The sequence below is a fragment of the Jaculus jaculus genome, chromosome 6 (assembly GCF_020740685.1).
Source record: "Jaculus jaculus isolate mJacJac1 chromosome 6, mJacJac1.mat.Y.cur, whole genome shotgun sequence".
In the NCBI taxonomy this organism is placed as follows: domain Eukaryota; kingdom Metazoa; phylum Chordata; class Mammalia; order Rodentia; family Dipodidae; genus Jaculus; species Jaculus jaculus.
This window is the reverse complement of record NC_059107.1, coordinates 120,509,565-120,532,050: the sequence shown is the minus strand read 5'-3', so window position 1 is coordinate 120,532,050 and position 22,486 is coordinate 120,509,565. Positions and strand designations below refer to the sequence as shown.

The window sequence follows — 22,486 nt, the reverse complement described above, 5'->3', positions numbered from 1 at the left end:
TATTGGGGCCCGTAGAGATGGCTAAGCAGGTAAGGCTCTTGCCTGGGAAGCCTAAGGACGCAGGTTCGATTACTCAGTACCCACTTAAGGCAATGCACATGGTGATTCATGCATCTGGAGTTTGTTTGCAGTGGCTAGAGGCTCCCATTCTCTCTCTATCTCTGTCTGTGTGTCTAATAAATAAAAATAAAATAATAGGGCTGGAGAGATGGCTTAGCAGTTAAGCGCTTGCCTGTGAAACCTAAGGACCCCAGTTCAAGGCTCCATTCCCCAGGACCCACGTTAGCCAGATGCATAAGGGGATGCACGCGTCTGGAGTTCGTTTACAGTGGCTGGAAGCCCTGGCGCGCCCATTCTCTCTCTCCCTCCCTCTGCCTCATTTTCTCTCTGTCACTCTCAAATAAATAAAAATAAACAAAAAATTAAAAAAAAATAAAAGCTTGAGTTTGTGGGCTGGAGAGATAGCTTAGTGGTTAAGGCACTTGCCTGTGAAGCCTGAGGACCCATGCTAGACTCTCCAGACCCCACACAAGCCAGATGCATAAAGGTGAGGCAAGCACAAGGTTGCACAGATGTACTAGGTGCTCCAAGTGTCTGGGGTTTGATTGCAGTGGCTGAGGCCCTGGCATCCAATTCTCACTGTGTCTGTCTGTCTGTCTCTCTCTCTCTTTCTCAAATTAAAAAAAAAAAAAAACTACAAAAAATTGAGTTTGTAATGTTTGTAACTTGGGCCTCCAGCTGCCTGGCTAAAGGAGGTGTCACTGAGGGTGGATGGAGGATGGAGTCCAGCCCTAATGTATGTTTGGGGCGGGTCTGGAAACAGACGAAGTGTGCAGAGAGTAGTTTGAGCTGTGGCGGTTGGTGTTTGCTTGCTGCGGTGTTGTTGTTCTTTTCTTTCTGGTTGGATATACAAAAGTAAGCACCTTCTCCAACTACTGGTGGAACTCCCCCAGATCTGCAAGCCTGAAATAAACCTCTTCCTCTCCTAGGCTGTGTCTGGTTGGATGTTTGTCTCAGCAACAAGGTGCTGATGTGACAGGGTCTACCACTGAACCTGAGAGCTCACCCAATTTAGCTCGATTAGATGGCAAGTGAACCCTGGCCATCCTTCTATCTCTGCCTTCCTTGCACTGGACTCGTAGGCACATTTCACCATGCCCAGCTTTTAAAATGGGTTCTGGGAATCTGAACTCAGGCCCTCGTGCTTGCTTAGCAAGCACCTTACTGAATGAGCCGTCTCCTCAGGGCCTCATCATGCCAGTTTAAAGATGGCCACATTAATTTTGAAAAGAGCCAAATGGAACTAAGGGCATCGCTCAGTGGTTAAAGGTACTTGCTTGTAGACCCATCACCCCAAGTTTGGCTCTCCCTAGCACCCACATAAAACTGGCCAGAGTGGTGCATCCATCTGTGATCCTAAAGCACCTACAGCAACAGAGGCAGAGTCAGAAGAATCCAGAAGTTCTGTACAGGCAAGCTATCTGACACATGCAGAAGCAAAACAACAGAAACCCAATCTCAAGAAGAAGGTGGGAGGAGAGGATGCATGCCTTGAGGTTGTGCTCTAACTTCCAGAATGCACCGTGGCACACACGAGCCTACATACACATGCATGTGCGCGCGCACACACACACACACACATTTTTAAAAAGAGGCAAAAGGCATATACTAAGGAACTACAGAGCTGACATGTTTACTGAATCCAGCAATGTCTGCACTCATGTACACTAACTGTGAGGGGATAGTGAGCTATCAACTCCATTCCCTTCATGAGTTTTCAGTTACAAGCCATGGTACATTGATTGATTGATTGTAAATATTGCTCCAATTTTTCACCCACCCCCATTTGTCCACACAGGTTTCTACATGGCCTGCAGTTCCTCCTGTTAGCTCACAGGGTTTACTCCCACCCCCCTAATATGGCTGGCCTTGTGACTTACTCTGGCTAATTACAGAATGATATATCATATGACGGTCATATCATCCGGAAACCCAACACCAGAGCCCCTCTGTGCTCTTGAACCTCTGCACTGGGGTCCACATGAGAAAGTATCCAGGCTAGCCAAGTAGGGGCGAGGCCACCTAGAGTGAATTCATTCCAACAGTGACCTTCCCAAACCAGCCAGGTCCTAACTGACCCACAAGCTAATGGAAAACACTTGAACAAGCTTGTGTACTTGGTCAAGCACCGCCCATACCAGCAGACCTGCCCAGCACACTCATGAATAGTTGTTTCAAGCCACACACTTCGGGATGTCTTCCATTCAGTAGTTGCTAAACTGACTCAAGGGGAAGCTTGCATTTAGAGCTCAAGTAAGGATTAGACTAGCAAAGTAATCCAGGAAGATTCACCCAAACATCATAGGACTCTATAGTCTTCACTTGAAACCTATGAGGATTAGTTCTAGCCACCCTCCCAGACACCGCAGACAATTAAGTCCCTAATGCAAACTGGAGTACTACTGCATAAAGTCTATGAATACCTTCCATATACCTTAAATCATCTCCAGATCATCAGTAACAGCCAGTGCAATGTAAACGTTCTGTGAACTGTTGCTACACTGTTTAGGGAATGATAAGAAAGTTAGCAGACCATGCTCAGTACAGATTCAATCTTTTCTCCAAATATTTCTTTCTGAGGTCAGATGACTGCACAAATGTCATGATGGAAATACTCTTCAGCTACTTCTGGGTCCCACAGCTTTCTCACATAAATGGAAACTACTCTCTTTGTTCTGACAACGTGAAATAAAAAATGTCACTGAAAAACACAACTTACACCTTTCAGTTCCAACCATACCCTCACAAAACTCATGTTGACTAAATATCTACAACAAATGAAACCACCAGGCGCCAATTAATGAGAATGCTCAAAGAGTTCTGATATATCCATCCCATGCCCACTTTTGTAGACAGACCTTGGCACACACATGCTCACCGAGAGGCACACTAACTGCCCTTTGTCTTGGAAAACCTCAAAAGCAAAAGACAACAGGAGCTATCTCCTAGTCCATCAAAAAGTTTCTAGAGTTTTGAAAAGTGAGACCAGGACAAAATGTGATGGCTGGAATCATCTCAGGTCTCCCAACCCACAAGGCTTCCGTCCTTCTTGAGCAGCTCATCAGGTGCCAGGCTGGCCATGGCAGCCACAGTTCCAGACACCACCTCAGCTCACGATTCTGCTGAGCTTGGAGTTGGCAGAGTCAAGTTTCACGAAAGCCAGGAGTCATTTCTGAGCTGTGTGAGAGTAGAAGTTCCATATGGTTTTTGACTTACAAAAGTAAAATAATATTTTTTTTTTTAAAAAAGACCTCAATCTTCTCTACTCAAGGTTGTTTTCTTAAAGTCTAACCTCACCTTGCAGTTGGTCACCAAAAGGAAGTATTTTAAAAGGTTTCTCCAGAAAGTTAAAAAAAACAATGTGGTTCAAGTCAGACTGTCTTTCAGACTTTCAGACTGTGTCAGCAAATATTTGCCCAGACTGTTTGGTGTCCTACAATTTACTGAACACAGACTGACTTCCTCAAGACCTGACTTGGATAGCAGATAGAGAATGACTTTGCTGGTTTCATTTTAGATCCAATTAATTAATGAAAATATTTAAGTAGAGTATAAAGATTTCTGTTCCCTTAAGCCAGACATCGGGACAAGTATTCCCCTGCTTAACTCAGAGACAGTATTGCTCTGTAGTTAAAAGCATGGGCTTGGGGTTCCAATCCTTGCCTTGCTACTTACTTGCAGTGTGGCTGCAATATCCTCCTTGGTAAAATGGGGATAATGTAAGTTGCACAGTGGGTTTTCGGATACTGTGTCAGGTTCATAGTGATACCTAATATTTATGGAGCTGGGCACAGTCTTAAACATATGCTATCTTGTATGGTATTTAAACCATTAGGCTCTGGAGTTGATTTTCTATAGCAGTTAGGTCTACCCCAATCAACAGAAAGACAGCATAGAAAGACAGCATAGACTGTAAGCTCAAGTATGTCCACTGAATGGTGTTATCTGTGGTGTAAAATGAAACAAGATGATGGCAATAATGCCCTAATCACCCTAAGGTTTTGTCAAGATTAAATTACATCATGCTATAATGTGTTCATGATGATTAATGGAATATGCACAATCATGCAATAACAATTGTATGCCAGCCAATGGTGCAGGAGTGTCCCACCAGCTGCTCAGAGCACGCTGCTAAGAAGGTGAGCCCAGTGGTGACATCTGGACAATACTGGCCCCCTGGGCTCTTCTTCACATCCCTGGCTATCCTCTCGCATCCTTCTTTGCAGAGCAGTCCTTCCGCTGTAACAGTGACAGCACTTCCTGTCACATTGCATCTGGATTTGATTAAGTTGCCTGTCCTTGCCACTCTTTTTTTTTTTTTTTTTTTGACCCAGGACCCTTCTGTGTTTAAAAGGGGCTTGTGTTACTTTACTGATTTTACTGGTTCCATTTTGAGTATGCAGCACTATTTCCCCTTTACTGTGTTAACAATACTTACTTTCAAGTTCTAATGAGCAAGTAAAATGATTTTGCTCTCAGCCCCAAGTGTTAATTACAGAAACTATATTCAAAGCCTGGTTATATGCTAATCAAAAGGAGGAAGCCCATATGAAGAACGTGTCTATATTTGGGAGTATTCTGTGGAGTGAGAATAATTCTCAGATCATCTTGCAACTGAAAGTCCTGTTGGTCACTGGAAAAGAGGCCCACTTGAATTTTCTAAATCAGCCCTGGTAATGAAGCCATTTCCATGGCTCTGTAACACTTCCTAGTGAGGAATAGCATATAGTTCATGAAGTTGCAATCCATCTATCTTGGAAATAGGATCTTGAGATTGGCTGACAACCAGGGCGGTAACCTCAAAGGGGTATGCTTTCCTTCTCTGAGGCTACCTCTACCCTGAAGACAGTGCATCTTGGTCTTGCAGGCTTTCTCTCCCCCACATTCCTTGTGCTACACTCTCCGGGTCTAGCAGTTAGATAGTGGCCTGCACAGCAGGCAAGGAATGTTAAATCATTTCTTTATCCTATTATATTGCAATTCCCCCTGTATGTAACTAGGGTTAGCCACTGAGGACACTGAGCTGTGTGTCATCCTCCAAAAGTAAATGTCTCCTCTCTGTAATATCACCCTCACTGTTTAATGCTGTTTGGGCATGTTTATTTTGTCTCATTTTAGTCTCTTGTAATAGACAACATGACACAACTAATAGATGTGCTATTTTCCACTAAGGGTATCTTACCCTGATTCCTTATCTTTTGGTATCAAGTGGAATCTCACTGGCTCCTCTCGGGTCTGGTCACCATGGTCATGATCAGACATCCAAGTTCATGAAAATCTTCTGTAACATATGATCTTGTACTCTAGTGTGCTACTTCTTTTTTTTTTTTTTTCTTTCGAGGTAGGGTCTCACTCTGGTTCAGGCTGACCTAGAATTAACTGTGCAGTCTCAGGGTGGCCTCGAACTCTCAGTGATCCTCCCACCTCTGCCTCCTCAGTGCTGGGATTAAAGGCGTGCACCACCACGCCCAGTGTGTGCTTCTTCTTATTTGGCTAAATTGGCACTTCTGGGTTATAATTGCAAGACTGTTACCGTGTTTCCTGGAATAACTTCAACATTTATTTAATTGAAAAATACTATAAACCTCACTGTGTTCACAGAGATATTCAGCTAGTGCTCTAATTCCAATATGCCTGGTGCACCTCAACTTTTTCCTCCTATTCTAATGTTTTCCAAGATTGGCGGTAAAAGGGAAAGTAGGGATTATTCACACCAGTACTTAAAATTCCTGGGAAAATTATTGTTTTAGTTTTCTTCTGAATCACAATTAAACCAACATTTACTGAAATTTCTATCAAAGTTAAAAGACATTTAGGCAGGTATTTGAGCACATTTTAATGCCACAGTTTAGGATTTAGCAAACTATAGCCAAAGACAAATGTAGCTGTGACCTGTTTTTATAAAGATGTTAGAATCCATCCTTGTGTATGAGGATTTATATTTTCTGTGGCTTTCTTCACACTGCATCAGTGGAGCTGATAAATAACAAAATAATTCCAAAATTAATAAGGGAAACCAGACCAAGAAAATGCATACTTTCTTAGTGTTCACATATTTCACTATAGCATGAAGTTTTATGCCTATTAACATTTTAGATCCAGACATTAAATATTTTCTCCTCCTATCTTGAGTGCTGTTTTCTTGATCTATCCACACCACTCACTGTTTCCTTTTCAAGGAAGTTTTCACTTATAATTTCATGTAATACACACACACACACACACACACACACACACACACACAATGCACATCCTTCCTCTGCCTAGACTTGTAACCAACCTCTTTGCCATGATTATTTTCTTAGAACTTGGGTTCATTTGTTATTTTCATCTTCCACCCGAATGCAGGCACTGTATAATCAAAGACCTACTTTCTTTCCTTATATATCACTGATATTTATGTTTAAGAAGCCCTTAATAGCCTTGATTCAAAATTTGCACCTATCGTCTAGCTGTGTGACTTGAGGCAAGGTTCTTATTCCTTTGATCCCAGCTCACTTCACCTGTGAAGCAGAAACCAGCAACTGGTAATAATACAGATCTAATACATCATGGCTTCCAATACAATAACCTTGTAAAAGTCGAGATGTGGACCTTTAAAGCACAGTAATCCAAGGGGTCATCCTACAGCTTCCAAAGGCTTAGAGGGATCAAAGGCTTCACAATTGAGAGACACTGAATGACTTTTGAAATAACTTCAGGGGCTGAGGAATGGCTTAGCAGTTATGGCACTTGCCAGCAAAGCCAAAGGACCCAGTACTCATATAAAGCTGGATGCACAAGGTGGTGCCTGTGTCTATAGTCTGTTTGCAGTGACTAGAAGCCCTGGCGTGCCCATTCTCTCTCTGTCTCTCCCCCTCCCTCCATCCCTCCCTCCTTTCTCTCTTTCTCCAATAAATAAATAAAGTATTTTAAAAAAATAAAATAAGAGCTAGAGAGATGGCTTAGTGTGAAAAGCATTTGCCTGCAAAACCAAAGGACCTAGGTTCAATTCCTTAGGACCCACCTAAGCCAGATATACAAGATGGCACATGCATTTGGAGTTCATTTGTAGTGGCTGGAGGACCTGGAACACCTATTCTCTTTCTTTATCTGCCTCTTTCTCTCTCCCTCTCATATAAATAAATAAATGAATAAGATAAAATAACTTCAGATTCAGAAATATGTAATATGGTTGAAATGCTTTCATCAGAGTCACATGAATTATTTCATCATTTTATCTTTCAGAAGGAGAAGACAAAAATAAAACTACCCAAAGCACCTTAAATAAAAGAGTAATTTTTAAAAGCCAGGTAAGGATATGATGTCCCATTTCAGGGGGTTTAGGTGAAACTAAAAGTTTCTATCTGAAAGTAAGACACCAAGAACTAAAGCACTTTCCCTCTTTTCCCTCTACCCTTCCTCACCCCTCTTTTCCTCTCATCCTCTGCTGCTTCTTGACTCTACTTCCAAGTTGAAGACTCATATTTCTTTGCCTTTGCAAACAGACAGCAGAGGCTAGAATCCAGACCCTCTGGATTTCATCTCAAATGAAATGTCTGGCAGCAAACCGCAGCCACGTTTTCTAGTGTGAATGTCCTCAGAATCTCACATAAGGCTGGCTCAACACATACGGAATCCAGAAGCATGGCACTCATCTTCAATTTTGAACAGGTTATTTTCATGTTCCTTAAGCTTGGCAATGTCTAAGAGACCACACAGTGCAATCTATAATTCTAACTCATAGAAGAAAGGGAAAGGGAGAGGGGAGAGGGAAGAGAGGGAGAGAGGGAGGGATGGAGAGAGAGACTCTCAGATTGGCCTAGCTAAATATATGCTCATTCTCCACTCACTAATTTCCAAAGGAAACAGAATTACAGAAAATATGTAGTAACAGATTGATATCTGGTGCAGCAGTTGCCTGACCAGAAACAGCTTATGGAAGCAAAGGATTTATTTTGGCTTACAGTTTTGAGAAGAACTTTCTTGTGCTGGAGAGATGGCTTAGCAGTTAAGTGTTTGCCTGTGAAGCCTAAGGACCCTGGTTCGAGGCTCAATTCCCCAGGACCCATGTAAGCCAGATGCACAAGGGGCGCACACATCTGGAGTTCGTTTGCAGTGGCCAGAGGCCCTGGTGTGCTCATTCTCCCCCTCTCTCTCTCTCTCTCTCTCTCTCTCTCTCTCTCTCTCTCTCTCTCTGTTGCTCTCAAACAAATAAATAATTTCTTCTCCAGCTAGGCTCCACTTCCTAAAGGCTCCACAACTTCTCAAATTGCCACCAATTGGGAACAAAGTATTCAAAACACATGAGCCTATGGGGGATATTTTATTCAAACCACCATATATGGAATTAAACACCATCCTCTGAAATACAAACAGCCTCTGCTAACATCCCAAGCACTGTGACATACCCAGGAAGCTGGAGGATGGAGCCTGGGATGCTGCCATGAGAAAGGCTCACATTTCGGAGGCTCATGTTTCTGCACCAACATCCAACAAACCCAGGAAGATAATGACACCTCACTGCCTCCTTTCAACCACCTCAGGAAGATCACCACGACCTCACTGCCTCCTTTCAACCAACCCAGGAAGATTATGACAACCTCATGGCCACCTTTCCACCAACCCAAGATCACGAATACCTCACTGCCACCTTTCCACCAACCCAGGAAGATCATGACTTCCTCACTGCCACCTTTCAAATCTCCCTGGCACATTCATTTGCAGAATGGAATTCATAATTGTCCCTTGTAACTCTTACTGCAAGGGAGTCTGGTTCTACCTCTTCCACCTCTCTCACCAGAAGAAACTGTGAATGCAAGTAGCTTGAGTGGATTCTTTGTTGTGTGTATGCTTATACAGCACAATGCGCAAGGATAAACCCACCATGTTTTTTAGTCTTGCCCCTATTTGAAGGAGGAAAAAAAATAAATCATATTTAAAAGCATTCAGCTATTGTAGTAGTGAACATACACTGAAGGATACTTCAATTTGGTCCATTTGCTATAGTGTCATGGGGTCAAAGACACACAATCCAAATACTGGCTAGAGCCTTTCTAATCCTAAATACCCAAATACAATTGGTTCCAACCCTAGACACTACCACCTATGCAAGTGTTTGTCCTACTCCAACGTTTCTGCAAAGTCCATAAAGAATTACATCCTTATCATCAATTTGACCTTGGAAATCTGACTTCCATATGTGCTGTTAGGCATTTTTCTGATCCAAATGAGAAATTCAGTTCTTATATAATTTTCATAACATTGCTTTGGCAAAGCTCTGAACTAGTTAATAGACATCATGATAGGACAACACGGAACAGCAGTAAACAATAGGAAATACAGCTCTCAGAAGAGCCTCTGGCCACTCCACTCCCACGACGTTTAACTTTCTAGTTTCTTAGTTTCCACCACATCCATCCTGCAGCCAAGGCACCTATTCTCTACAGAAGGTGAGCCCCTTTGAATCTTACCCAGAATAAGGCTGAACTGTCCCAAATACCAAAATGTACACAGGTGAAATCATTCAGGCCTTCCATCAGGGCCTCAGGCTCACCCTGTCTTTCTGCTCCATCTTTACAATGTTAGCCTGTACATGTTCCCATGCTACAGGATGCCTGATACACTCTAAAGTCATACTTTCTTTATATATATGTAATTTATTTGTTTATTTCAGAGCGAGAAAGAAGCAGAGGGAGAGAGATGGGGAGGTGGAGAATGGGTGCACCCAGACCTCCAGCCACTGCAAACAGACTCCAGACGCATGTGCTACCTGGCTTACATGGGACCTGGGGAATTGAACCTAGGTCCTTTGGCTTTACAGGCAAACGCCTTAACAGCTAAGCCATTTCTCCAGCCCATACTTTCTATTTTATTTGATTTCCTGAGTGATTCTCAGCCTAATGGTCAGACAAGTTCTGACTATGTCATAATATATTTTCAAGTGCTACAATAGGATATTACACACAACATTTCAGGAACTAGGGACTAGGGATATGGCTCCAGGGTTAAAAATGCTTGCTGCACATGCTGACAGACTGAGTTCAGATCTCCAGAACCCACATACCCAGACACAAATAGCACATGTGTCTGCAATCCCAATACACCTAAGGCAACAGGAGGTAGAAGCTCACAGCTAGTCTGGCATTCACAGTGGCAAATAACAAGAGAGACCCCATTTCAATGAAAGAAAAAAGTAAGAACCAATATGCAGGGCTCCTTCCCGGTCAGGTAGTGCTGAGGGAAGAACCAGGCCTGCTGGTTCCTCCCTAGGGGTTGAGGGGATGATGGGCGTCAGACGACCCAGAAACCTCTCCTGGCCACTGGAGAAAAACACACTGAGTCGGGAGTCTTTTCCATGCAGGAACTCGCAGAAACAACTCGCTTTATTATTCTGAGCAGTTGTCTATATCATGTTGGGGACGAAGGCAGGGATTTTGGAATGAGGGAAGAGGTAAGGGCCAATAGTAAACTGTAACTATTAAAATGGTAATTACAATTACCATGCGGAAGTGGCAGGCCAGAAACCATTAGGCTTCTTGCTGAGTCCTAGCTGGCCAGAGACAGGTCGCCAAACTTTAGCTAGGCTCAGGAAGTTCCACTAGACCTCACGCCTGGGCCTTTCAGAGCCCAACACCAACATTCCAAGGTTATCCTCTGATCTCCACACATATGCCAGGGCATATATGCACATACATTCACACACACCCATACAATACATATACACAACTCATACAAGTTTTAGAAACTAAAACAGACGTGACTTTCAAATATTAGATAGTTTCCTAAGCATATACAAACTGATATTCTACTACATGGAAAAGATAATATATAATTAAGATATTTCAATGAGTTTTTATATCCTGGATCTCTCCAGATTATGTGGCAGATGCTATAGTAGGAATTATACATTATTATGACTCAGCATATTACAGATGAAGTGAGGCCCAGGATTGTTAAATGACTTACCAAAGGCCACTATGACCCATCCCTGGTAAGCCTGATAACTAACTTCATGTGAACCTTCAGGATCGGGGAGTCAGTCCTCTTTGCTTTCCACTAACATCTTAATTCCAGGCCAGGAGCTACTTTGGCACATGCACTGTGATTTTTTTTTAAATTTTTTTGCCATTAAGGAATGAAATTCACCTCATGAATTTCCTATTTTTATTTATTTATTTATTTATTTATTTATTTATTTATTTATTTATTTATTTGAGAGCGACAGACACAGAGAGAAAGACAGATAGAGGGAGAGAGACAGAATGGGCGCGCCAGGGCTTCCAGCCTCTGCAAACGAACTCCAGACGCATGCGCCCCTTTGTGCATCTGGCTAACGTGGGACCTGGGGAACCGAGCCTCGAACCGGGGTCCTTAGGCTTCACAGGCAAGCGCTTAACCGCTAAGCCATCTCTCCAGCCCTGAATTTCCTATTTTAACATATGTTATATGATAGTGTAAGACTTACCACATTAGTCTTGAAAATAGAACCACACACGGATCTATAATAAGGCAGGTAGTACATTTATTTTTTACTAGATTTTTTATTATAAGTTATTATACCACAATATAATGCTGTCTTCATTGCAAAACCATTTTACAAAAACTGAAAAAGAATGAATTTAAGAACAGTTTGTTCATAAAATATACACAAGGGCTGCCTATGGTTGCCTGTGTGACAAAACTAACTTTTTTTTAAAAAAAAAATTTTTTTTGGTTTTTCGAAGTAGGGTCTCACTCCAGCCCAGGCTGACCTGGAATTCACTATAGAGTCTCAGGGTGGCCTCAAACTCATGGCAATCCTCCTACCTCTGCCTCCCAAGTGCTGGGATTAAAGGCGTGTGCCACCACACCCGGCCACCAGAACTACCATTTTAGAATTTCAAAAGAATAATTGCCTGAGCTAGACTAACAGGATAGTATTTTCTTTTTAGTATTCTTGATAAAATATTTCAACTTTAGCATTCCTGCTTCCCTCATAGACTTCTGCCCTTGTTTGAGTTACAGTAAGACCTCTGGTTCTCCTTACGAGTTTTCCTTATCAAAACAAGGAAAGATTCATTAATATGTATATACATTTGTCAAATGGCTAATGACACTCTGCTGAAACACATTCAAACCAACCATTATTTCATCTAGACATTGAGATGCTGAACTGTATGTAAGGTGAAACATTATTCTCAGGAAAGGAAATTGGCATAGACACATAAGTAAGACATTGAGATGTTTTACACTGAACTGTAAGGTGAAACATTATTCTCAGGAAAGGAAATTGGCATGGACACATAAGTAAGGAAGCAAATAATGTGGAGAGTATGCACAGAGGGCTTATGAACTCAGAATAGCCCTTTTCTGTTAAACCTGGACTACGTAAGCCTAACTGGGTCCTTTTAAACACTTAAGGAACCCAGACCCAGAAAGCCAAACATCACATGGTCTGTCTCATATGTGGATCCTAGCTAAACATGTTTGGACTTGTATGTGAGTTGGAATAAAACTTAATAGCAGAGGCCAGTAAGCTAGAAAGGGTTTGTAAAAGGGATAGAAAAGGAGGGAGGAGGGGAGGCTTAATAGGATCATATTGTATATATGCAAGTAGAAGAACAGCTTACTGGGGGTGGAAAGGCCTAAGTCAGGGAAAGAGATTGAGTAAAACAAAGGGAGGTAAGGGTTAATCAAAATCTAGGAGGGTATGAATAAGTCATCTGGAAACCTACTTCTTTTGGACAATGGCACACTCAGAAGCCATTGATTGTTATTAGAAAATTTTTAGTGCCATGGATGAGATACCTTCCAGTGAGTTGTTGGCCAGGCAGGTTCCCTCCCCCCCAAAAATTATAGGCCATTGCTGAGGCTCTTGGTTTCCCACAAGGAATAGATGGTAAGACCCTATTGCTGAAGACTCCATATGCTTGAGCTGCATGGTCACTGAGAAATCCTGCTAGAGCTGAGCTGAAAACCTCCTCCATGTAGACCAGCTGACAGAAAGCTGGAAGAAGTTTCACTGCATGCAGTTTCATGGGAGTGGAGATAAACAACAGTGGATACTGCAAGCCTTAAGTTTGGCCAGCCAGGCCCAATGAAAAGATGATGTCATCAAAATAAAAGAGAGACTGATTGATAGGGGGAGGAGATATGATGGAGAGTGGAGTTGCAAATGGGAAAGTGTGTGTGTGTGGGAGGGGGAGATTACCATGGTTTATTATGTAGTTATGGAAGTTGTCAAAAACAAAAAGACAGAGATGCGAAGGAAAGAAAATGGCCATTTCCCCTCTCTTCTTGTCCATATGGTTCAGACCCCACACACCACTCCAGACTCTGATCATCTTTGTCCTACATGTTGGTTGTCCTAACTTGCCTCTGACCCTTCTTCACACCAGGACTATCTGAGATCTGAAACCACTTCCTTTGGCCCAACCTTAGTCTGTCTTAATAACACTGAACTAAATGAGAGGTGACACTTATGTCCATCCTGTGCCAGAACAGTTTCATATGTCTCACAACCATGTGCTCTCTCCTACATGGGTCACCATTCAGTATTTCCCAGAGGTGTCTTGTACAGACTGCATTGAAATGGTTTGAGTGCTAACCTCAAGTACAGATTCCTGAGCCCTGACACAGCTTCAATCTTCAAGGACTTTCATGTACACCCAATTTTGGGAGTAGCCAGATGCAATTGCTATTTCAGTTTTACAGATAAAGGAAGGGAAGTACAAAGTGAAAACATTTACTGCAGCCACCTGTGGATTATGCAGCAGGAGTTGGCTCTTAACCCTTGGCCTCTAAGTGGCCCTAATGTGTAATAGTCATAAATAAAGACTCTACATGCAACAGGAGTGATTTCCTAAGATAGGAATTCCACCTCTCCTTTCAGGGTCTACTTCCATTGTGCGTATAACAGCACGACCACCAGAATGTGTGAGTATAAATATTGGTCCCACTACTATAACAGCTGGGTGGTACTGTGTTTTTCACTTAACCTTGCTTTGCTTTGGTTTTCCTATCTACACATGGGGACAGTAGGACCTACCTCATAGTTATGAGGCTCAAATGAATTACTGCCCAGGATTGCTTCAAACAGTGCCTGGTAGATCTTAAGAACTCAATATGCTCAGTGTCTAACCTTAACCTAACAAAACCTGCCAAGACAATACCTCTAAGTCAAGGCTTATTTTAAGACTATTTTGGGGGATGTGTGTGTGTATGCACACACACGTGAGGATGGTCATGCACACGTGTGCACACACATGTGGAGGCCAGAGGTTGAAATCCAGTATCTTTCTGAATTGCTCTCATTATTATTGTTAATTATTTTGGTGTTTCATAGTGGCTGCCCATTGTGCATTCCCATCAACACTGCATAAGGTCCAGTTTCTCCACATCCTAACAGCAGCTTTTAGCCTTTGACTTTTTTATAATGGCCATCCTAGCAGCTATGGGTGATATCTCAGTATGGCTGGATTTGCATTTCCCTGATGATTAGTGATGTTGAACTTTACATTTATCTGTTGGCCATTCGTATATCTTTTTAAAAAAAAATGTTATTCAAACCCTTTTTACACTATGGAGTTGTGCTCATTCTTTTTAGTCTTTGGGTGCTAACTCCTTGTCAAATATACAGTGTGGAAATATTTTGTCCCATTCTGTGGTTAGTTTCTCAACCTGTGAAGTTTTTCCTATGCTGTACATATTTCTTTTACTTTAATATATTTCTACCTTGTTCATTTTGCTTTTGTTTTGTGGCCTATGCTTTTTGGGTTGTGTCCAAGAAAACATGTCAAAACCAGCGTTACAAAACTTTCTATTTATATTTTCTTATAGGCGTTATACAATTTGAAATCTCATATTACAACCTTCTTAATCTAGTTTCAGGGATTTTGTCAGTGGCATAAGTTAAAGATCCAATTTCATTATTTTACATGCAGATGCTATCTTGTCCCCATTATATATTCTCAGCACATTGGTAAAGATTAGTGGACTAAAGAGATGGGTTTATTTCTGGAACATTTTGTTCCATTTGCATATATATCTACAGCACCATACAGCCAATCCATACAGCTTAATTACTATAGCTTTGTAATATATTTTGAAATTATTATCATGCTGCTTCCATCTTTGTTTGATTTCTTAGTGTCATGTTAGCTATTCAGAGTCTTTGGTGGCTCAACAGGAATTCTAGAAATGTTTTTATATTTCTGTAGATATCCATAGAGTTTGCATTCAGTATGAAGATCATTTCAGCTACTTTAGCCATTAACAATATTAATTCTTCTAAACCATGAGCATGGGATATCTTTTCATTTGTGTTTTCTTTCTTTCTTTAATGTTTATGGTTTGGGGCATAAGATTCTAACTGCTAAAAGTTATTCCTAACTAACCTGTTCTTTTTGTGCTACTTAAAATGTGATTGTTTTCTTAGTTACCTTTTCTACTTTGTTAATATGTAGAAAGACAAATGATTTTCACATGTCAAACTGGACCCACTTTCAGCTTTATTGAATTCATTCTATCAGTTTTTGTTCGTATTTTCTCTAATTAAGATTATGTTATCTTTGACCTAAATGAGATGTACCATTTTTTTTTTTTTAAGGTAGGGTCTCACTCTAGACCAGGCTGACCTGGAATTCACTATGGAGTCTCAGGGTGGCCTTGAACTCATGGCTATCCTCCTACCTCTGCCTCCAGAGTGCTGGGATTAAAGGCATGCACTACCACGCCTGGCCAATTCTTTTTTTAATATTTTATTTACATATTTGAGAGAAATGGGGGCAGATAGAGAAAGAGATAAAGATTGTGCCAGGGCCTGCTACCATTGCAAACAAACTCCAAATGCATGTGCCACCTTGTGCATCTGGCATTACTTGGGTACTGGGAAATCAAACCCAGGTCCTTTGGCTTTGCCAGCAAGCACTTTAACTGCTAAGCCATTTCTCCAGCCCAAGATATATAATTCTTGAAGGGATTAAACCAGCAAGGTTCATATAAGAATAGTAAATCTGAGAAGTCTGTATCTATCAAGTAAATGAAATGAATAATAAAATAAGCACCAGATTCAGATGATAACATGGAAGAAACCTAATAAATTCTTATGAATTAAAACATATTTTAACTATTGAAAAAAGATTATGTTATCTTCCAACATATTTTTTTCTTTTCTTTTTTCTTTCTTTTTAAAATATTTTTATTTTTATTTATTTATTTATTTTATTTGAGAGACAGAGATACAGAAATAGGCAGGTAGAGAAAGAGAGAGAGAGAGAGAATGGGCACACCAGGGTCTCCAGTCACTGCAAACTAACTCCAGATATGTGCGCCCCCTTGTGCATCTGGCTAATGTGGGTCCTAGGGAGTCAAACCTGGGTCCTTTGGCTTTGCAGGGAAGAGTCTTAACTGCTAAGCCATCTCTCTGTTGGGCACTGCCAGGCACAGGCTGGAGCCTTCATTAGATAGGCCTGAGCTCACAGGCATGGTTAGGAAACTCTCTTTCCCCCCACCCCCCATGGGAGACCATGCCCTCCTGAATTTAGGCTTTTGCCCTGTGCCCTCTGGTCATTGCCTAGGAAACTCCTTATATGGTATCAGCCAGCAACCTTTGCACAGCCCATCCCCCTGTACCATATACCTTCCCTTTACCATTGCCTACGTGCTGAAATGCATGTTCCTATATGCTAATTAGTCATCAGCAAGCAACCTTGTATATCCAATCCCCTTAGGGCCCTCAACTGCTTATAAACCCATTTCCCTATTGATTAAACTGAGCTGCTCATAAAGACTATCTCCCAAAAGTGATTCTTTTAGGTGGTTGCCTGGCCTTCAGGGGAACCGTAGCCGGACCCTGAGGACCTGGGGACCCACATCTCTCTAGCCCTTTTTTTTTTTTTTAATTTATTTATTTGAGAGCGACAGACACAGAGAGAAAGACAGATAGAGGGAGAGAGAGAATGGGCGCGCCAGGGCTTCCAGCCTCTGCAAACGAACTCCAGACGCGTGCGCCCCCTTGTGCATCTGGCTAACGTGGGACCTGGGGAACCGAGCCTCAAACGGGGTCCTTAGGTTTCACAGGCAAGCGCTTAACCGCTAAGCCATCTCTCCAGCCCTCTAGCCCCTTTTTTGTTTTGTTTTTTTGAAGTAGGGTCTCTCTCTAGCCCAGACCTGGAATTCACTATGTCATCTCAGGTTGGCCTTAACCTCACAGCTATCCCGATTGTTGGGATTAATGGTGTGAGCTACCAGGCCTAGCTTCTTTTGTTTTGTTTTGTTTTGTTTTGTTTTGTTTTGTTTTGTTTTGTTTTTTTGGTAATTCAGATATCTTGCTTCTTTTCCATGCTTAATTACTCTAGATAGGGCTTCAAGTACCAGAAGTGGACATTCTTGTCTTGTTCCCAATCTTAAAGGAAAAGCTTGCAACATCTCATTTTTGTATGATGTTTGTGATGATCTTTTCATTTATGGACGTCAGTATGTTGAAGTAATTTTCTTCTAGTCTTGTTTGTTTGGATTTTTCATCATGAAAGAGTTTGAACATTTGACAAAATTTAACATCTTTTCATGCTTAGGTAAGTTTGAGCATGAAAAAGTAAACTTTGTATTTAAATTAAGTGCATTAATGCTTTTAGCCAGGAATTCTTGAATTTTTAAGTAAAAGATTTTTAAGTATAATTTCAACTAAAAATGATCTTAGCAGTTCCTGAAGTCTCCTGATCTTCCCACTTTAGTAAGATATCTTTCCTTATTTATGGCATAGCCAGATACTCACTTCAGAAATCTGTCATCTCTGCTACTTTTATATTTTATCCATAATTATTTATATAAAACCCTTTCAAGATTAGGCCTACTAAAAAACAGTTGGTAAACTTTCTAATCTATGACCAAGATATCATTTTATCTTCTTTACCAACTGACTCATTTTCATAAAAATTTGCTGTGACTAATTTAAGACAAATTTAGGATGAAGGCAATCTTCCAAGGTAAATGAGTCTAGCTCAGTGCATAAATACAAGTTTAATCAAGAGCCATGGAGTAGAATGTTCGTTTACCACACAGCAACCACAGAATTGCCAAGAGAGGTCCCACAATGTGGAGGTAGCCTCCAGTACCGAGCCCTTCACTTCTCTGTAGATCTATGTTACTCTTTTAAATGTCACTATTACCCTGTGCCAACCACTAAGATGAATCTGATCACCCAGGATTATTTATATAAAGCAAAATAACATCCATAGCCCATAAAAATATCTGGCTTTATGGTGGTCATAGTAATTGACTCTTCAATATTCAGTTACCCATGATCAACATAAGCCAGTTACAGATCTCAGCTTAGAACTGGGTTTTTAGCCTTATGTAGGCAATAGTAAGTGAGTAGATATCTGTGCAGGAGGAACTTCAAGTAGAGATTTCTCCATCCTCCCTCCTCCACCAAAAAACCTGAATGAGAAGATCCCTCTTCAGATCTTCAGATGTTGTCTTCAGATGAAACTGGTGGAACCAGACGGAATGTGCAGAATCACAGACAAGCAAGGGAGAGCAAGGAGCTGATGGAATGCACCTGAAGCTTGCACTAACTTTGTACAGGTGTGTATGAGTGTATAAATGTTCTGTACAAGATGACACATGCAGCATTCTAAACTACTTTGAATAAAGGTTGATCATTACTTGCAGGGAAGATTACCAAATTATAAACATCCCAGTCCCACGCATTGGATCCACTTTAGTTTGCTTCTCCTGGTCCCTTCTTCCTCTCCTGCTTCTTACACAAAGCCCTCTTGCCGCTGCCCATGCAGGCTTAGCTAGTTTTCCTGTTGTTGCCAAGCAGCATTGTATTCTGTTGTTCACCATCACATACAAACTCTCAGGCTCACAACCTTTCTCTGTATCTTCATTCTCCAAGCTTTAGGTCAACCACTTATTGTTAGCAAATGAGTACAGAAGAAAGAAAAATAATTCAGTGAAATGGAAAATTTTGATCTGAAATTATCTTACTAGTTCTCTGAAGTTTTCTTGTGTGACTGTTTAAATTGTTAATTGCTAGTACCTCCTGCTGAGAACTTAAGATGGACAGAGTATTTCACATACTATCTCATCTAATCTCTACCACATTATAAATCCAATGTTGTCTTCATTTACTCGCAGTGAAAAAAAAAAAAATGAGGTTTTGGCAGGTTAAATAACTTGCCCAGGTCACCAAGCCAAAAAATAGAAAAGACTACAGAATTGGCCCATACCATATACAACTAGAAATCTAGGTTAGCACATAAGACGGTTTTCTTTAAACAGTCGTAGCACAAGGCTGTGGTTCCTGAGAGGAGCGAGAGAAATATAGTAAATGTGATGACCGCCCGGCTGGCTGTCTAGCGGCATAACTGCATTGTAGCACAGACAGCCGATGCCAGTTTGGCAAGCTTGCTGAGGTGAAATGGCAAAGACCGAAGTTCAAGGAGGTTTCTAGAAGCTGAGTTATGGATCATAGTAGTAGACAGGAGGAAGTTATTCAAAAACAGAGTTCTGGAGTCTGCCTGCGGACCCTCTGAAGATCTCAACTAAAGGTGAGTCTGCACTTCATAGAAAGTCCATGGGCCAAGCAGAGAGCAAGTGCCAGAGGAAGTACAGTTGCCAAGGAGCTGCCAGTCTTCACACATGGCACATGTGAAGACTCCAGACACACAGACTGGTAGGGTGCTCTCTGAGGAATTCCTGGTCCTTGGAGAAAGGCTCACACAGTACTTCTTTTTGTTTGTTTGTTTTTGAGGTAGAGTCTCACTCTGGCTCAGACTGACCTGGAATTCACTACGTAGTCTCAGGATGGTCCCGAACTCACGGCTATCCTACCTCTGCCTCCCTAGTGCTGGGATTAAAGGCGTGCACCACCACACCCGGCCATCACACAGTACTTATTTAGAAAGACACTTTACTAAGAGCACAATGAGGGTAAAGGCTTGGATATACAACCGAAGGGGCAGCAGGCCACTCAGTGGAGAGTACTCAAGGGCCCCAGGAAGTATCTGGGGCTTCTCTTTATAGGATATTTTTCAGGGAAGATTCTAGTGTTCTAGTGGTTCAGGACTGGTTTGGGAGGTCCTGTAGCCTGACTGACAGATTTGGGTTCAATAGCATTATTCTCTACTGCATGTTCCTTCCCATACTGCATCTGTTTTAATCATATGTACACCCAGTTATACATAGGCATAAGATGGTAAATAAGAGTTTGTCTCTAAAAGTTCCCTTGGAGAACACAATTTGCCTTACTGTGCATGTAGCTAAAACAAGTCCAAGTTGGATGCCCTCTGCTCTGATCCCTACCTCTATGTATCAGGACAAATATTTCAATGGGTACTGATCATGAAGATAGTTCCTAAGACAAGAAGCAAGCAAGTTCTTTGTGTGGGGTGGGTACAGGTAGAGTTCAGTACAGGTGGGACTCCCAGGTTCCCAACAAATTGCCAGATGCATTGTTTAGAAGAAGGGTGTGTCTATATCTCATGCGAAGCTGCGTTCCAGGTGGCTAACCCATTCCCAATGCTTGTCTGCCTCGGTATCATTAACTAAAGATCTGGGAAGGACCACTCTTTAATAGTGGGTAGAAATAACCTTGGCATAGAGGCCACACTAGATTTCCACCTAGAATGTTTTATAAGCAGACCTTAAAGTACCATGTTAACCATAAAGTAAATTAACTGCCTTCCAAAATAAAGGCCAACATTCTTTAAATATCCAGCACTGGCCAATTCAGAATTCATAAGGAGAAGTATCCAGTAAAAAAACTAACAGCCATGAAGAAGCAGGAAAATGTGACCTGTAAGTGGGAGAAAAAAATGGCCAAATAAAAGATCAAGAAACGATGTAGGTTGTGGACACGTCGATGAAGTCCTGAAGGAGAGGAAAATATGCAAAAGATTAATGACTAAATAATTTAGAAATTTGATGAGCATTATAAATCTAAATCTAGCCAGGCATGTCTTGCATACCTATACACCCAGAACTTTGGAGGCTGAGGTAAGAGGATCACTGTGAGTTCAAGGCCAGGCTGGGGTTACAGAGTGAGTTCTAAGTCAGCCTGGGCTAAGAGAGACCATGCCTCGAAACAACAAAACAACAAAAAAGAATAAATCTAAATCTGAGAACTTGTAGCCAATGAAAGAAAAATAAATACAAAGAAAACAAAGTTACTAAAAACAAATGAAAAGGTCTTGAAAGAAAAAGAGACATATTACTGAAGAACATAGACCAGAACAGTCCCAGTTTTCTGTAACAATCTACAAACCAGAAGGCAATGGGTTTTCACCTTAATGGTTCTGAAGAAAACTCAACCTAAAATTTGCTAGTGGGAAAAAAGTCTTCAAATAACAAAAGTGCACATAGACTTAGATCATACAATCTGAGAAGATTCATTAATAGAAAGAATACACTATAATGTAAAAGTTAAAATGTTAAAGAAGATGTTTTAGGCCGAAGGAAATAACACTGTGGGAAGCTTGTTTCTGCACAAAGGAATGAAGCTCTTTAGGCTAATCAAGCAAGTGGATAAAAATAAACTCATTTTAGGTCTCCTTTCTTGATAAATTCTCAATATTATACCAATAAAATTCAAGGTCTGTTCTGATTCAAGAATTCCATGTGTCTCTGTGCATGTCTAAATGAAGATGTCCTTCCATGCCCCGTAATCTTACAGGACTTCCAATGATTTGGTTATTTACTATTTGCCAATGCTAGAATCTCCCTGAGAGTCACAGAAGATATTGTCTGGACCAAAATGTCATAGCCAGAATTCAAACTTAGGTTTGGATGGAGCTAAAGTAGTTTATCAGCAAAATGCCAGAATTCATAATTTTCCAGAGAAAATTCAGATAAAATAATTCTTTACTAGGCTTTGATCAGTCTTTTCTCACATAAGAGAAATTCTTTAAGAGTGAATTGTTTCAATTAGAAGGATCCAAGTATTTAGTTTGCTGACTTATTTCTCTGAACCCGATCAGTGCCAAAAAGGATGTAAGTTTCAGACATAAGTTATAATAAAGTGATGATGGTGATAATGATATTGGTTCATAGTCCTTTATCTATAAGATCCAGAAAGCTTTAAAAACCAAAAGTCCTGGGCTGGAGAGATGGCATAGCAGTTAAGGCACTTGCCTGCAAAGCCTAATGGCCCATGTTCAACTCTCCAAATTCCATATTAGCCAGATGCACAAAGGTGAAGCAAGCGCAAGGTCTCACATGAACACCAGGTGCACAAGTGTCTAGAGTGTGACTTCAGTGGCTGGGGCCCTGGCACACCAATTCTCTCTCTCAATCTCTCTTGCGTGTGCATGTGTGCTATCTCTAAAAAGAAACCCAAAAGTCCTAAGATGGTCACTGACAAAATTGTCCCTAAATGAAAATGACACTATCTATACTATACTTTCTGTGAGTGTTCACATGCACTACCGCAGAACTACAGTATGTATGATTTTGGGAGTTC

The 22,486-nt window shown here is 41.2% G+C and overlaps 1 pseudogene; it reads left to right on the top strand.

Annotated features, from left to right (window-relative positions):
* Positions 1-17: 17 nt before the first annotated feature.
* Positions 18-22,486, top strand: part of LOC101595380 — a 124,079-nt pseudogene continuing 101,610 nt past the window's right edge.